Source organism: Lathyrus oleraceus, chromosome 6 (genome assembly GCF_024323335.1).
Source record: "Lathyrus oleraceus cultivar Zhongwan6 chromosome 6, CAAS_Psat_ZW6_1.0, whole genome shotgun sequence".
NCBI classification, from domain to species: Eukaryota; Viridiplantae; Streptophyta; class Magnoliopsida; order Fabales; family Fabaceae; genus Lathyrus; species Lathyrus oleraceus.
The window spans coordinates 80,387,374-80,404,644 of NC_066584.1; the positions used below are offsets into that span (position 1 = coordinate 80,387,374).

At 39.6% G+C, this 17,271-nt stretch overlaps 1 non-coding gene across 1 annotated transcript; it reads left to right on the forward strand.

The window, feature by feature from the left end:
- Positions 1-12,736: 12,736 nt before the first annotated feature.
- Positions 12,737-12,843, forward strand: LOC127099927 (small nucleolar RNA R71). The gene has a single exon (XR_007794388.1). It is a non-coding gene; the product is annotated as a small nucleolar RNA R71 (small nucleolar RNA).
- The last annotated feature ends 4,428 nt before the right edge of the window (positions 12,844-17,271 follow it).

Genomic DNA, 17,271 nt, shown 5'->3' on the forward strand with positions numbered 1-17,271 from the left:
CTTGATCCTTGAGTGTGATTGTTGCATCCATGAATTCATGCATTCATACACATCCATATCATCAACAATGAGAAAATTTTAAAGGAACTTAAGAGGTCTATTTGCAAATTTTCAGACATGGATAGACAAAGAAGGAATACAAAGAAGTACAGTTTCAGACAACCCGACTTGAAAGAGTTAATGAGTTTGACATCCTATGTAGTAGATCCCTTGGAGTTCAAGGCTCGTCATGGAAAGCTTCTATCTATTCTTGCTACTCAGGTGGATGAAGGTCTGATGAGTGTGTTGGTGCAGTTCTATGATCCCTTGTACCGTTGCTTCACATTTCCGGATTTCTAGCTTTTGCCTATGCTTGAGGAGTATGCCTATCTTGTGGGTATACCTATCTTAGATCAGTTGCCATTCAGTGGCTTGGAGAGAGTTCCTTCTTCTTAAGAGATTGCTGATCTGTTGCATATAGATGAATCTATTGTGGGTGCTCATATGACTACCAAAGGTGGAATTCAAGGTCTCCCATCTGATTTCCTCATTGCTCAAGCTACTTTGTATGGGAAGTCCATGAGTGAGGACGCCTTTGAAGCCATATTTGTGCTTCTCATCTATGGGCTAGTGTTATTCCCCAACATCGACAAGTTTGTGGATGTGAACGCTATTAGGATTTTCTCTACTCTTAATCCCATTCCGACTCTGTTGGGTGACACTTATTTCTCTTTGCATATGAGGAATGCAAAGGGTGGTGGTACCATTGTGTGCTGTTTGCCTCTGTTGTACAAGTGGTTTATTTCGCACTTGCCACAGACGGTCGCCTTCAAGGAGAACAAAGGATGTCTATGGTGGTCCACGAGACTTATGTCTCTCACTAATGATGATATCTTTTGGTACAACCGTGTATATGATGGTGTGTAGATTATAGACTCTTGTGGTGAATTCTCCAATGTGCCTCTACTTGGTACATGTGGTGGGATTAACTATAACCCTGTTTTGGCACGTCGTCAGCTTGGGTTCCCCTTAAAGGATAAACCTAATAACATTTTGTTAGAGGGTGTGTTCTTTCAACAGGGTAAAGATCCCCAAAACTTGAAAGGCAGGATGGTCCGTGCTTGGCGCAAGATTCATAAGAAGGGAAGGAAAGAGCTTGATCCAAAGAATTATATTGCTTTGGAACCCTACACCTCGCGGGTTAGGAGGAGAGCTTCTGAGTAGCTTATGCCTTATGATTACCCGAGACCTACACCTTTGGTTATGGTTGGGCCTTCAACCCTCCCTGACCAAGGAGTAAAGGAGTTGAGAGATGAAGACCGTTCGTGTGCTTGGGTCCGTGAGCGAGAGGAGCTACTTTAGCAGCTTAGAGATAAGGATGCAGTGATAGAGTTTCTTGAGAATCAGGTTATCGACGAGCCTGATGATTTGGTTACTTCTCTTCTTCCTCAGTCTTCCAGGTTTTGGAAGAGGAAGTATGATCGACTCACCAAGGAGAAGGCAGATATGGAGGTAGCCTATGAGCGAGAGGTGAAGAAGCTTCGTGCAGCTTATCTTCCGGTCTCGAGAGCTTTGGACGATTGTTTCTAGGGTCCATAGGATGTTCATGTCCCTTCTCTCTTGTATTGTATTTGGTTACTGATCGCGACTTTATGAGTCTATTGGGGTATTAACTGCAAGTGTGCAGTCTAATCGCGTAGTTTTAAAAGATATCGATCCCACATGGACTTAATGAATCGATATACCGTTTTTCTAAGGTTACTTCGTAAAGCTAAGGCGGATGATTCTTTGATGATTAGGGGGAAAAGTAAAACTAAAATTGGATCTAGATTAAATATCAAATAACGCGGATATCGGTATGTAGTTCGTCGTAATTAGGGAATCAAATCTTCGTTGGTTTCTTAGTTTTAAAATAAGTCTTTTCAGTAGACACTATTAATTAAAAGTCTTTTCTCAAACTCTCGCTCTGTTGAATCAGACTATGACTTTATATTAACGTACGCTCTCACTATTTAGTTAAATCTAAAATCCCTTTTTGAAAACAATAGAATCTATAGAAACTCTTTTTAAGAAAATACTAACCGTTTAAACGCCCTCGTCTCAAACTCTCGCTCTGTTGACTCAGACTATATGATTAAACTTAAATGCTTAACTCTCGTCCTCACATTTAACCTTTAAAAATAATTTTTGAAAATGATTAGGATTTAATTAACTTTAAAAATTGCTTTCGCCCTGATTTAAAGTTAATGTTCAATTTACAATGTCCAGTTAAAAGCTCAAACTGTCGTTCTATTGATTTTAACTTCTTTATGTCTTTTACTCTCGTACAAAAACTTTGGTATTAACTCTGTAAATTGAGACCATAAAAAGAGTGACTAAATTTTGAAACAAATTTAAACCAACTAGTTTTGATTCCTTTATTCCGCTTACTTTACATACCAATATCTAAATTAATTAGCCGGACATGGCAAACACGCATAAACAATAATCATGCATAAATACAGCCATATCAAACAGACGATATATATAAACAGCAGCACAGAGCATATGTAAATTAAAACAATAACTCAATTAATTAATGAACCTGGTAAATTACTAGAAATCTTGGTTTTGTTCCTACTTTCGATGTTCGAACACTCCACCACAAGTCGGTTGGATTTGTTCTTCACAATTCTTGAGCAAACAGGTAAATAAAACAAGGAAATAAAAATACTGTGATCTGACGTAAGGTTAGATCCAGTGAAAAGTACACAATAGTTTCCGGTGTAGAAACTATTGTGAGAAAATAAATTGAATGCTTAGTAAATTAAGCTAGCAAAGAAAAGAAAATAAAAAGCAAAGAAAATAAAATGCTGAAGAAAATGGAATGCTGTAAAACTATTGCACGGCGTGGAGAGATACGGCAGAGAGAGGACAACTTCAATTGGATCCCTTGAGGTCTATTTATATTCCTCCATAAAGTAACCGTTTCCCAAAAGTTCCTTCAGTATGGTTTCTAACGCGTCAACGAGTCAAGCGGAGAAATAGGGGAGAAGTGCTTCTGTTACGCGCGTCAAAGGCAGAAAAATAGGAGTGGGGGGTGTGACGTCCGTCACACCATGTGTTACGCTCGTAACACTAAGTAGAGGGGCGTGACGCTCGCCACATGAGTGTGGCGGTCGTCACAGGCCATTTTCCTTGTAGTTGGCGTGCGTTGGGCTTTAGTGAAATGCTTTTCCTAGAGAATCCTCTTTTTGCACCCCTTTTCTTTCCTTTTCACATATGCTTCAGTTTATGTTATCTGAAATAAATAATAATAGAATACAAAGTAATATCGAATAATATAAAATAAATCGAATCAAATAACACTATAATTTAATTAAATCAAGTCCAAAAATGTGATATTATTTCATGTTATCAAACTCTTCCATACTTAGACTTTTGCTTGTCCTCAAGCAAGATACAATGTAGAGATTGATTTAAAATATTAGCCAGATGAAATTTCCAAACACACATCAATTCGTACTAGGTTGCAAGTAAATCTCGTTTAGGAATAAGATGAGTTTAGTCTTAACATCAACAACTACCGTCACAACATCAAATAACCCCACCTTATGAAAACCAGTTCGAGTCGTGCTATTATAGCTAGCCTAGTTTTTTACTTTTATTTCACCCGTTTTCATTCTAGCGAAATCACATTAAGCCCTTTATCTTTTCGCGCACATAGTGGAGTCACCGGTTAGCGATTTTGATCCCCTTTTAGCTAGAAGTTCTGGTACATAAGTTGGATAACTTCGTTATTTAGTCCATTGCAAATTGCGGGGGGATCGGACCGTAGTCCGCCCTACCAAGTTCAGCACCAGAAACCGCGAACCAACTCACAATGAATCGTTCATACTATGTTTTTTTTTGTAGGGTCCGCAACCTTTGGATTAAATGATCGGGTAAGGATCACCTAACTTAATTAGTGCATTTCCTGATTTTTAATATGTTGTTTTGGGAATCATTCACTTATATTCATCGTCTCTCCACGTAGTTTGCTATTAAGATGGTGCCGACTTCTCTTATAAACTACTCGGGGTTACTATAAAACTAAAAGTGCAAGGAATTGGTATAATAGGTACTTATCCTGATCTAACATGTTGAGGTTTTTAGAGCGTTGGGGCGGTAATAATTTTTGTCTTGATTTCACTCAAGTTTTATAAAATAAGCAACCTTTATACTTATCGAGTGTGTTAAATTTTTGTTATGGCTCAAGAAAATTGAGGGGAATCGAGTGTGTTATATTTTTATATGAAAGGGAAATAACATACTTGAAAGGGAAATATTGAAAGGAAAATAAATATAACTGAAACAAAGTTTTCCCCCCTACACTTAAATGAAACATTGTCCCCAATGTTTCAAAAAACGAAAGAAAAAGGAAAAGAAAAAGGAACCCAAACTCAATTCTGCCTGCGTCCTCTTGTTCTTGGCCCTGGTGATCGTTGACGTACTTCCAAGTCATCAAACCTGTTAAGCAAGTCAGTGAACCGCTGGTCGGTTATTGCATTCCTCTCTGCTTGTTGTTGTTGCATCTGGCACATCAGTTGCATTACTTCGTTATTCTGCGCATGCATATCATCAAGCCGTTGGGCTTGATGTTCAATAGCATCCATGATGTCATCATTTGTTGCAGGCCTTCTTCTTCGACGACGTCGGGAGGATGGACCAGCCACATTATCGGAAGGATTATGTGGGGCCGACTGTTGTTCAGGACCTTGATCACCTTGCTCCATTTCATCAAACTCGTCTTGGGGCGGGTTTGCTTGTGTAGGCTCGGTGGGTTCGGGAGCATTCAGATCAAAGATGAATTGGCTGGGGTTGGTGACATCTGTGAGGGCAATGTTGGGCAAAACAACTCTTGGGACTTCTTGGTTATTCACCATAAGATAATACCTTCCGCCTACCCTATTTTTGATTAAGCGGCTGGAGCGACAATAACTTATATCCATAAATAGGGGTGGCAGAGATTGCAAATTTTGAAGTCGGTCCCCTAGATTTAAGCCGAGTGCGATGGTGGTTATTAATCCTCAAATCACAAAAGGTTGACGGCCTTGAGCACAAAGTGTACGAATATGATGAAGTAAGAAAGAGGCAGCGTTTACCTTTGTGTCGATAGAAAAGATGCAGTGGAGGAAGAATAATTCCTTCGCGTTGACTTTACTGTTGTTGGGTCTTCCAAAAATGGTGTTTTGCAGGATACGGATAAAATACCGGATACTGGGGTTGTGTATGTGCGAAGCAAGTAGTGCATCCCAATTAGTGGTTTCCACACCGGATATTTTTCCAAAGAGGTCGAATGCGTTTATGTGCCACTTTGAGTTTGGAGGGATTCTTGGGTGGACTTGGTCTCCTACAGGAAAGTGTAGCATGGCACTCAACTGGTCCTGGGATAGTGAGTACTCGGTGTTGAACATGCGGAAATTTGCGATACCGGTTAAGTATTCGTTCTCACCGGGTGGAGTGGTGTAAGAATAAGAACTTAAAAACTCTAAGGTGAGTGATGGGTAAGTAGGGTGATTTTGTGTGCAAAGAAAAGTTAAATCGGAAAGCCGAAGCATCCATTGCACACCCTGAAGTAATCCTAATTCTTGTAAGCAATTTAAATCCGGGTACCTGGTAGATACGATGCCGCGTTGTTGGAACCGAACGAACTGCTCCTGTTGATAGTTATCATCTTCAGATCGGAAAATAATATTTCCGAATTGCGCTTCTTGGTGTTGGTTCTCCGCCATATTGATAGGTAGGTAGAAAGAAGGAAAAGATAATGAAATATATTTGTATATAATGGTTTGTTGGAATGATGTGGTGTAGGAAGGAATGAATGGTAGGTATTTATAGGAAAAGTTTTGGAAGTGGGAAGGGGAGTGGGTGAGAGGAAAATAAATGTGGGTGAATGTGAGTGGAATGGAGTAAAGAGGTGAATGAATGGGGAAAATAAAAAGGTGGGGGGGGGGGGGGTAACGGTCATGACCCTAATGGTCATCAACATTCACGAGGAAACACGCTGTCACGCTTGTGACAGAATGTGTTACGGGCGTCATGGGTTGCGTGGCGACCGCGACAGCTTGTGTGACGCTCGTCACGCTGGTGGGGTTGCAACGATCACTACGCTTGTGACATGGCATGCGTGGAAACTCAATAACTTTTGTTATTATTAATTTTTTTGTTTTGCTTATTATATTTGCTATTGTTATATATTTGAATTGCCATGTATGCTATTCTACTACACACCATAGTGTATATATATTTTCTAATAGGCCATGTAAGTAGCATACAGTAAATATCATTGTTGATAATTGTAGATATTGCATAAATCAAAATAAAATAAAATTTAACCAATAATGCCAATAGCTTCAATAAAATAAACATAATGTAATATTTGAAAACAAAATAAAACATGCGAAAAATAAATCCTAAGGTTAAAAGCAATGTTAAACGAAACTATAAATTTCCTATGACTAAAACTAATTAACTCCAATTCTTCTAGCCACTTGTAGAATCTCTGGCCAGAGGGGCGAAGGAGTTGACACGGTGTAGCAACTCGTGGAATTGGTTTGTCATTCCACTCATGTATTCCAAAAATTCATGTCCCATCTTAGCTAACTCTTCTCTGATAGCATCTTGTTCTGACATCAAGGCTTGAATAACGGTATTATAATCAGTTCTGGGCATATGATGTCTAAGATCAGGTATTGCTGATTCTGCAGACAGGATAGGATGAGGTGGAGAGGCAGCATCATAACCAGTTGGTGTGTGCGGATCAGACTCAGCATAAGGAATCTGGTTGCCAAGAATCTCATAATCTTGGATGGTTTCAATAGATCTAACAGGAGAAGGTATTCCATCCAGGTTGTAAAGCCAATTATTTCGGTTATGGACACTAGTCATCGGGCTAGGCATGATGAATAGGTAAAAAGCTTGGTTATTAATTAATAGTTCAAACTCTTCAGGTCCAAGATTTCCTATAAACATAGTGTTGAAGAGGAAAAGTATATTCATAGGCTCAATACCACAGAAAGGGTTCAAGTCAAGCATGGGTTGGCGCAATCCAATAGCATTAGCAATCATAGTTATTAATCCTCCTATTTGGATCGGTGCACGGTCATCTTGAATAAGGAGGTCAAAATTCGCCAACATATAAGTGGCACCGTTCACTGGTCGGTTCTGGGAAGCACAAAATATTATGAAGAGTTCATCACGTGATACTGTGGTAATGTTTGATTTCTTCCCAAAAAGAGTGTGTGCTAGGATCTTGTGGAAATAACGAAAAGCCGGGTTATGTATGTTTCCAGAAAGAAACTCATGTTCCTCAGGGTCGTTATTTCTTGTCAAACTTCCCCAAAAATGCTCAAGCTCTCTATATTCAAAAAGGTCTTCTTGGCTCATGGTGAATGTATCAAAAGAAGTAGGGAATCCTAAAAGGTTAGTAAATTCTTGAATGTTAAACTGATACTCCATATTGAACATCCTGAATTGAATGAAACCTCGGTTTATTCCTTTTCCATGGTTTGGTAAATAGATCAGGGAGCTAAGGAATTCTAGAGTTAGCCTCCGGTAAGTAACAAATTATCTTCGAATAGGAGTGGTTTCCCACCCTATTTGACTTAGCAGATATAGGACACTATCTCTTAGCCCAAGAACGGTCATTGCACCATCATCAGCATAAAAACTTGGGTGCATCTCTCTCTCAGCTAGTTCTTCAAATTTTTGTCTCTGAGCTCTCCCTCTGAATTTGATACCCATGCGATCAATATGTCCCATCAGGTTAGTGTTAGCTAAAGAAAAGAAAAACAAGAATTTAGTCAGGGTTTGGCCAGATGCTGAAAGAAGAAAAGAATTTTTTTAATTAAAATAAAGAATATGAAGAATGAAAACTGAATAAAATAAAAAAGAATAATCAAAGAAAATATAAAAATTTGTGGGTTGTCTCCCACGAAGCGCTTTGTTTAATGTCGCAAGCTCGACATAAAACTATTAAATGTTAATCTATTAATTTTGGAGACAATACGTCTAAGTGCATGACTTGCGAGTCTTCATTGTTTTCATCATAGTGATAATGTTTTAGACGCTGCCCGTTTACGATAAATAATTCGATAGATTTTCCTTTAATTTCTACAGCTCCACTGGGAAAGACATTAGTGACTTGGAAAGGGCCAGACCATCTAGAGCGTAGCTTTCCTGGGAATAACTTAAGTCTAGAGTTGAACAAAAGGACTACATCGCCTTGTTTGAAAGTTTTTCTTGATATGCGTTTATCATGCCATTTTTTCGTTCTTTCTTTGTAGATTCTGGCATTTTCGTATGCGTCTTGTCTAAGTTCCTCTAATTCGTTTATATCAAGAATTCGCTTTTCACCGGCGGCCTTATAGTTTAAATTTAAATTTTTAATAGCCCAATAGGCCTTATGTTCTAACTCTACCGGGAGGTGGCAAGATTTACCATAGATAAGCTTAAATGGGGTTGTTCCTATGGGAGTTTTGTAAGCGGTTCGGTATGCCCATAAAGCTTCGGGTAATTTTGATGACCAGTCTTTCCTCGATGTAGCGACTGTTTTTTCCAATTTTTTTTTAATTTCTCTATTAGACACTTCCACTTGTCCACTAGTTTGAGGATGATAAGGTGTTGCTACTCGATGTTTTACACCATACTTAAACAATAATTTTTCGAGTATCTTAGATATGAAATGCGATCCACCGTCACTGACTACTATTCTTGGGACACCAAATCTTGGAAAGATTATATTCTTGAAGAGTTTAATTACTACCCGTGTGTCGTTTGTTGGAGAAGCTAAAGCCTCAATCCATTTTGATACGTAGTCAACCGCTACGAGTATGTACTTGTTACCGAAAGAGGGTGGAAAAGGTCCCATGAAATCTATTCCCCACACATCGAAAATTTCTACTTCCAAAATGCCTTTTTGTGGCATCTCGTCACGTCTAGATATGTTTCATGTGCGTTGACACCTATCGCATTTCTTGACAGCAGCATGCACATCTTTCCATATGTTTGGCCAATAAAGACCGGCTTGTAGGATTTTGGAGCAGGTTTTGGATGTACTTGCGTGTCCACCGTAAGGAGCGGAATGACAATGTTGGATTATACTTTCTACCTCTTCTTCAGGTATACAGCGACGGAAAATACCATCGGGGCCTCTTTTGAAAAGTAAAGGGTCGTCCCAGTAATAATGTTTTATGTCATGGAAGAATCGTTTCTTTTGTTGGTATGATAAATCAAGTGGAACCACTCTGGCGGCTAAATAATTGACAAAATCGACATACCATGGTGTAACGCATACAACCAAGGTGGTCTCTACCTGTTCATCAGCTCTATTTTCTTCCAAATTAGCTATAAGTTTATCGTACGAGAAATCATCGTTGATCGATGTTCTTTCCGGTTCCAGGTTTTCAAGTCTAGAGAGGTGATCTGCTACTACGTTTTCAGTTCCTTTTTTTATCTTTGATTTCCAAATCAAATTCTTGTAGCAACAAGATCCACCTTAGGAGTCTAGGTTTAGCATCCTTTTTTGTTAAGAGGTACTTAATGGCAGCGTGATCAGTGTAAACGATTATTTTAGCTCTGACCAAGTAGGAATGAAATTTATCTAGTGCAAATACTACTGCTAAAATTTCTTTCTCGGTCGTGGCGTAATTCATTTGTGCTTCATCTAGAGTTCTACTCGTATAATATATGACGTGAAGTTTTTTATCCTTTCGTTGTCCTAGAACAGCGCCTACGGCGTAGTCACTTGCGTCACACATTATTTCGAATGGTTCATTCCAATCTGGGGTCTGCATTATGGGCGCGGAGATCAATGCTTGTTTAAGTGTTTGAAATGCTTCTAAACATTTATTGTCGAAGATGAATTCAGCATCTTTCATTAATAATCCGGTTAAAGGTTTAGTTATTTTAGAGAAATCTTTAATGAATCGTTGGTAAAAACCGGCATGTCCTAAGAAGCTTCGTATTTCTCTCACAGTTTTCGGAGGTTGAAGGTTTTCGATTACTTCTATTTTGGCTTTGTCTACTTCAATTCCTCTATTTGATATGATGTGTCCTAAAACAATTCCTTCTTGTACCATAAAGTGACATTTTTCCCAATTAAGTACTAGGTTTACTTTTACGCATCGTTATAGAACTCTTTCTAGGTTTTCAAGGCATTCTTCGAAACTTTGTCCGCATATGGAAAAGTCATCCATAAAGACTTCCATGATGTTTTCGAGAAAATCGGCGAATATGGCCATCATGCACCTTTGGAAGGTTGCAGGAGCATTGCACAAGCCAAACGGCATTCGTCGATAAGCGAAGGTACCAAAGGGACATGTGAACGTTGTCTTTTCTTGGTCATCAGGATGAATTGGTATTTGAAAGAAGCTTGAGTAACCGTCTAGATAGCAGAAATGAGAATGCTTGGCTAATCGTTCTAACATCTGGTCTATGAATGGTAAAGGAAAATGATCTTTTCGGGTTGCTTTGTTTGTCTTCCTATAGTCAATGCACATTCTCCATCCCGATTCAATTCGTTTGGTTATAGTTTCTCCTTTTTCATTTTCGATCACTGTTATACTTCCTTTCTTTGGTACTACGTGTACATGACTAACCCATTTGCTATCGGATATAGGATATATGATACCTGCCTCTAATAACTTCGTTACTTCCTTCTTCACTACCTCACTCAGGATTGGGTTTAGTCTCCTCTGATGTTCCCTAGAAGTTTTACAGTCTTCTTCTAGCATGATGCGGTGCATACAAATAGAAGGACTTATCCCTTTAAGATCGGTGATGTTGTATCCTAGTGCGGTTGGATATTTTCTTAAGATATGTAGGAGTTTTCCGGTTTCAAGTTTTCCTAGGTCTGCATTGACTATCACTGGTCGTTCAAGTTCTGAGTCTAGGAATTCATATCTCAGATTTTTGGGAAGTGTTTTCAGGTCGAGGGTTGGTTTCTTAAGGCATTGCGTAGGATCCGATGTTATTGCTAAACATTGGTTCAGTTTGTCTTCTACACGATAGTCGGATAAATCATCATTTTCTAATTCTGTTTCTTTTATGCATTCGTCGATGATATCCATGAAGTAACATTTGTCTTCTATTGCAGGTGCTTTCAAAAATTTGGAAAGAATGAACTCAATTTTCTCTTCTCCTACTTCGAAAGTGAGTCGTCCTCATTTTACGTCTATGATAGCACCGGCGGTTGCTAAGAATGGTCTTCCCAATATAATGGGGGGTAACTTCATCTTCTCTTATGTCCATAATTATAAAATCGGTGGGAATGTAGAATTGACCTATGCGCACGGGAACGTTTTCAAGAATTCCTACGGGATATCTAACGGAACGATCTGCTAATTGCACAGACATTTTAGTTGGTCTTAATTCTCCCATTTCAAGTCTCTTGCATATGGACAAGGGCATAACACTGATACCGGCTCCTAAATTGCATAAAGCTTTGTCTATGACAAATTTTCCTATGTGACAGGGTATAGAGAAACTACTAGGATCTTTAAGTTTAGGAGGCATATTTTGGATTATTGCGCTACACTCAGCAGTGAGTGTAACGGTTTCGCTATCTTCAAGTTTCCTTTTATTAGATAAAATTTCTTTTAAGAACTAAGCATATGAAGGCATCTGCGTAATAGCTTCTGTAAAAGGAATCGTGACGTTTAATTGTTTCAGTAGGTCAACAAATTTCTTAAATTGGCCCTGGTCTTTGGTTTTAATTAGCCTTTGAGGGTAAGGGATAGGTGGTTTGTAAGGCGACGGAGGTACATAAGGTTCTTTGTTTTCTACGGTTTCTTTATTACTCTCTTCCTTTTCCTTAGGTCTACCTTCTTCCTCAGTTGACTTTTTAGAGTTTTGGTTCTCAATGCTTGGGTCAGACGGTCCTTCTACCTCTGTTCCACTTCTTAGTATAATTGCATGAGCGTGGCCTTTCGGATTAGGTTGGGGCTGTCCAGGAAATGTACCAGTTGGGGCAGCAGTAGGCGTTTGTTGTTGAGCTACTTGCGAGATTTGTGTTTCCAGCATTTTGTTATGGGTAGCCAGGGCATCTACTTTACTTGCTAGTTGTTTAATCTGTTCGCTAGTGTGTACATTCTGGTTTAAGAATTCTTTATTGGTTTGCTGTTGAGAAGCTATGAAGTTCTCCATCATGATTTCCAAATTGGATTTCCTAGGAACGTTATTGTTAGGTGTAGATAGGGTCGGCTTTTGATATCCAGGAAGTATAGCTGGGGCTTGACTGGGAGCTTGACCTGGTGCGTATAAAGCATTATTACTTTTATATGAAAAATTAGGATGGTTCTTCCAGTTTGAGTTATAGGTCTGCGAGTAGGGATTTCCTTGAGCATAGTTCACCTGCTTTGCTTGGATTCCTGTTAGGAGTTGACAATCTGTAGGGGTGTGGCCTTGAATTCCACTGACTTCGCAATTTTGAGTTACGACAACCACGGTGGCTGGAGGTGATACATTTAAACTTTCAATTTTCTGTGCAAGAGCATCCACTTTTCCATTAACATGATCAAGGCTACTTATCTCGTACATGCCCCCTTTTGTTTGAGGTTTTTCTACCATTGTTCGGTCGCTTCCTCACTGATAATGGTTTTGGGCCATGCTCTCGATAAGTTGATAAGCGTCAGCGTAAGGTTTATCCATAAGCGCACCACCTGCGGCGACGTCTATTGTCAACCTTGTGTTGTACAAGAGACCATTATAGAAGGTATGAATTACTAACCAGTCCTCTAAACCATGGTGTGGGCAAAGTCTCATCATGTCTTTGTATCTTTCCCATGCTTCGAAAAGAGACTCGTTATCTTTCTGCTTAAATCCATTTATCTGGGCTCTTAACATAGCTGTTTTGCTTGGAGGAAAATATCGGGCGAGAAAGACTTTCTTCAACTCATTCCATGTGGTGACTGAGTTGGAAGGAAGAGACTGAAGCCATCTTCTAGCTTTATCTCTTAACGAGAAAGGAAAGAGACGAAGTCGAATTGCCTCTGAAGTGACACCATTAGCTTTAACAGTATCAGCGTATTGGACAAATACGGATAAATGAAGGTTTGGATCCTCGATAGGATTTCCAGAAAATTGGTTCTGTTGCACTGCCTGCAACAGTGAAGGTTTAAGTTCGAAGTTGTTTGCTTCGATTGCGGGTGGAGCAATACTCAAATGCGGCTCATCTTGCGATGGGGCAGCATAATCTCGAAGAGCACGAGCTGGTTCTGCCATCTCGGGTATCGGTGAAGGAAGGAGATTTTTGAGATCAGGAATTTCGATTGGAGGAAGATTGTTTGCAGCACGATACTCCCGAATTTGTCGTAAGACTCGGAGATATCGTTCAACGTCGTTGATTCGTAAGTAGTACGGTTCGCCTTGTGAGCGAGTGTGTGGCATACAAATCAACGAAAGACAAAGGAAAAATAAAAATTGCCTTAGTCTCTACAGCGTAACAGAAGAGTTACGATATCGACTAAATAAAAGTCCCCGGCAACGGCGCCAAAAACTTGATCGCGACTTTATGAGTCTATTGGGGTATTAACTGCAAGTGCACAGTCTAATCACGTAGTTTTAAAAGATATCGATCCCACAGGGACTTAATGAATCGATATACCGTTTTTCTAAGGTTACTTCGTAAAGCTAAGGCGGATGATTCTTTGATGATTAGGGGGAAAAGTAAAACTAAAATTGGATCTAGATTAAATATCAAATAATGCGGATATCGGTATGTAGTTCGTCGTAATTAGGGAATCAAATCTTCGTTGGTTTCTTAGTTTTAAAATAAGTCTTTTCAGTAGACACTATTAATTAAAAGTCTTTTCTCAAACTCTCGCTCTGTTGAATCAGACTATGACTTTATATTAACGTACGCTCTCACTATTTAGTTAAATCTAAAATCCCTTTTGGAAAACAATAGAATCTATAGAAACTCTTTTTAAGAAAATACTAACCGTTTAAACGCCCTCGTCTCAAACTCTCGCTCTGTTGACTCAGACTATATGATTAAACTTAAATGCTTAACTCTCGTCCTCACATTTAACCTTTAAAAATAATTTTTGAAAATGATTAGGATTTAATTAACTTTAAAAATTGCTTTCGCCCTGATTTAAAGTTAATGTTCAATTTACAATGTCCAGTTAAAAGCTCAAACTGTCGTTCTATTGATTTTAACTTCTTTATGTCTTTTACTCTCGTACAAAAACTTTGGTATTAACTCTGTAAATTGAGACCATAAAAAGAGTGACTAAATTTTGAAACAAATTTAAACCAACTAGTTTTGATTCCTTTATTCCGCTTACTTTACATACCAATATCTAAATTAATTAGCCGGACATGGCAAACACGCATAAACAATAATCATGCATAAATACAGCCATATCAAACAGACGATATATATAAACAGCATCACAAAGCATATGTAAATTAAAACAATAACTCAATTAATTAATGAACCTGGTAAATTACTAGAAATCTTGGTTTTGTTCCTACTTTCGATGTTCGAACACTCCACCACAAGTCGGTTGGATTTGTTCTTCACAATTCTTGAGCAGACAGGTAAATAAAACAAGGAAATAAAAATATTGTGATCTGACGTAAGGTTAGATCCAGTGAAAAGTACACAATAGTTTCCGGTGTAGAAACTATTGTGAGAAAATAAATTGAATGCTTAGTAAATTAAGCTAGCAAAGAAAAGAAAATAAAAAGCAAAGAAAATAAAATGCTGAAGAAAATGGAATGCTGTAAAACTATTGCACGGCGTGGAGAGATACGGCAGAGAGAGGACAACTTCAATTGGATCCCTTGAGGTCTATTTATATTCCTCCATAAAGTAACCGTTTCCCAAAAGTTCCTTCAGTATGGTTTCTAACGCGTCAACGAGTCAAGCGGAGAAATAGGGGAGAAGTGCTTCTGTTACGCGCGTCAAAGGCAGAAAAATAGGAGTGGGGGGTGTGACGTCCGTCACACCATGTGTTACGCTCGTAACACTAAGTAGAGGGGCGTGACGCTCGTCACATGAGTGTGGCGGTCGTCACAGGCCATTTTCCTTGTAGTTGGCGTGCGTTGGACTTTAGTGAAATGCTTTTCCTAGAGAATCCTCTTTTTACACCCCTTTTCTTTCCTTTTCACATATGCTTCAGTTTATGTTACCTGAAATAAATAATAATAGAATACCAAGTAATATCGAATAATATAAAATAAATCGAATCAAATAACACTATAATTTAATTAAATCAAGTCCAAAAATGTGATATTATTTCATGTTATCAGTTACCCAGACTGTACTTCTTTGGTGTAAATTTTTTTTCCAGATATTATTGATACGTTATTTCCATATATGATTAATATTTTCCAAATATTTGCAAATAGAACTCTAAAGTTCCTCTGATTAAAAAAATAAAATCATATGCACAAGCATTGCATGCATCATGTGCATAAGCAGGTTTTGCCCCAGGCTTCTTGTTCAGTGGTCTAACTCTGTGTTCTTCATTTATTTTGAAGACAAGCTGACGCACCGGTACTACACCAGAGACAACTTTTCAAGACTAATGGATCACCTTGAGCAAGAGAACAGAGAACTGAAGGAGGAAGTGGCAAGATTGACTGCCCTGTTGGAGTCTTTCTTGGCCGCCCAAAGCCAGTCGTCTCCAACGCCTTCAACTCCTCCCCAGAGGACAGTCATTTCTGAGATTGCCTCCTCAACCATGCCTGCTGCCAGTGCCCACTTTGCGCCTACTGCTATGCCAGCCGGGTTTCCTTGGGGGATGCCTCCCAACTTTGTTCCAGAGGGTCTCGCCCCAACATTTGCTTCTTTGCCGGCATCTAGCCCGGTCCTTGCTGTGCCACCTCCAGTCGTGCATACTTTGCCGAGAGTAGATGACATCATTTACCACTCTGAGCCGTCTGAGGGCCCAGATGTTTATGAAAAAATGGATGCTATGAACGATCAATTCCTTGAGCTGCGCAAGGAACTCAAAACTCTCAGAGGGAAGGACCTCTTTGGCAAATCTGCTGCTGAGCTTTGCCTTGTTCCTAATGTCAAGATTCCTGTCAAATTCAAAGTGCCTGACTTTGAAAAGTATAAATGAAACACTTGCCCGCTCAACCATTTGGTTATGTATGCACGAAAAATGTCGACTCAGACCGACAATGATCAACTCCTCATTCATTACTTCTAGGATAGCCTGTCCGGTGCCGTATTGAGATGGTACATGGGTTTGGACAGCACGAACATCCGCTCCTTCAACGACCTTGGTGAAGCCTTCGTCAAGCAATACAAATACAACGTTGATATGGCTCCCGATAGGGACCAGCTGAGGGCCATGTCCCAGAAGGATAAGGAAACTTTTAAGGAGTACGCCCAGAGGTGGTGAGAATTGGCTGCATAAATCGTGCCTCCGCTAGAAGAGAAAGAGATGACCAAGATCTTTTTGAAGACCTTGAGTTCATTCTATTATGAGTGGATGATTGCTATCGCTCCTTCTGACTTTACCGAGATGGTGAATATGGGGATGCGTCTAGAGGAAGGAGTCAGGGAAGGGCGTCTGACTAGAGAAGAAGGCTCTTCTGCCAAACGTTATGGGGAGTTTTCGAAAAAGAAAGATGGTGAGGCACATGCTGTGACCTCCCATGTTAAATCCAGAAGACCCTTTGTGAAGAGGAAGACCGTGCATCCCGCCGGTAACCAGCACCAGGTGGCTCATATAGCACCTGTTTTCAGAGAAAATCAGCAATATCAGCATCATAATCAGAACCAGCAACAACAACATCAACAGTATCAACAACAACAGCAGGCCTACCAGCCTCGAAACAACAATCAGACCAGTATAAGCTATGATAGGAAAAGGGCTAGCTTTGGTCCTATTCCCATGACCTACGCAGAGCTATATCCTTCTTTGATAGAGAGGAAACTGATCACTCCACGTGACCCACCTGCTATACCTACCAACCCTCAGTGGTTGTATAAGCCTGAGCTTCATTGTGTTTATCATTCTGGTGCTCCCGGACATGATTTGGAGAACTGCTACCCGTTGAAGACCAAGGTTCAAGACCTTGTGAGAAGCGGTATATTGTTTTTCGAGGACGTAGATCCTAATGTCAAGAAGAACCCATTGCCCGAGCATGGGAAATCTGTTGTCAACATGGTTCAGGGTTGCCCTGGAAAATATAAGGTCCGATATGTCAGCCATATCCGACAATCTTTGGTCGAGATGCACAGACTGTTGTGTGGATACAGTCACTATGAGCATGACCATGACAGTTGCCGTGTTTGCACTATCAATG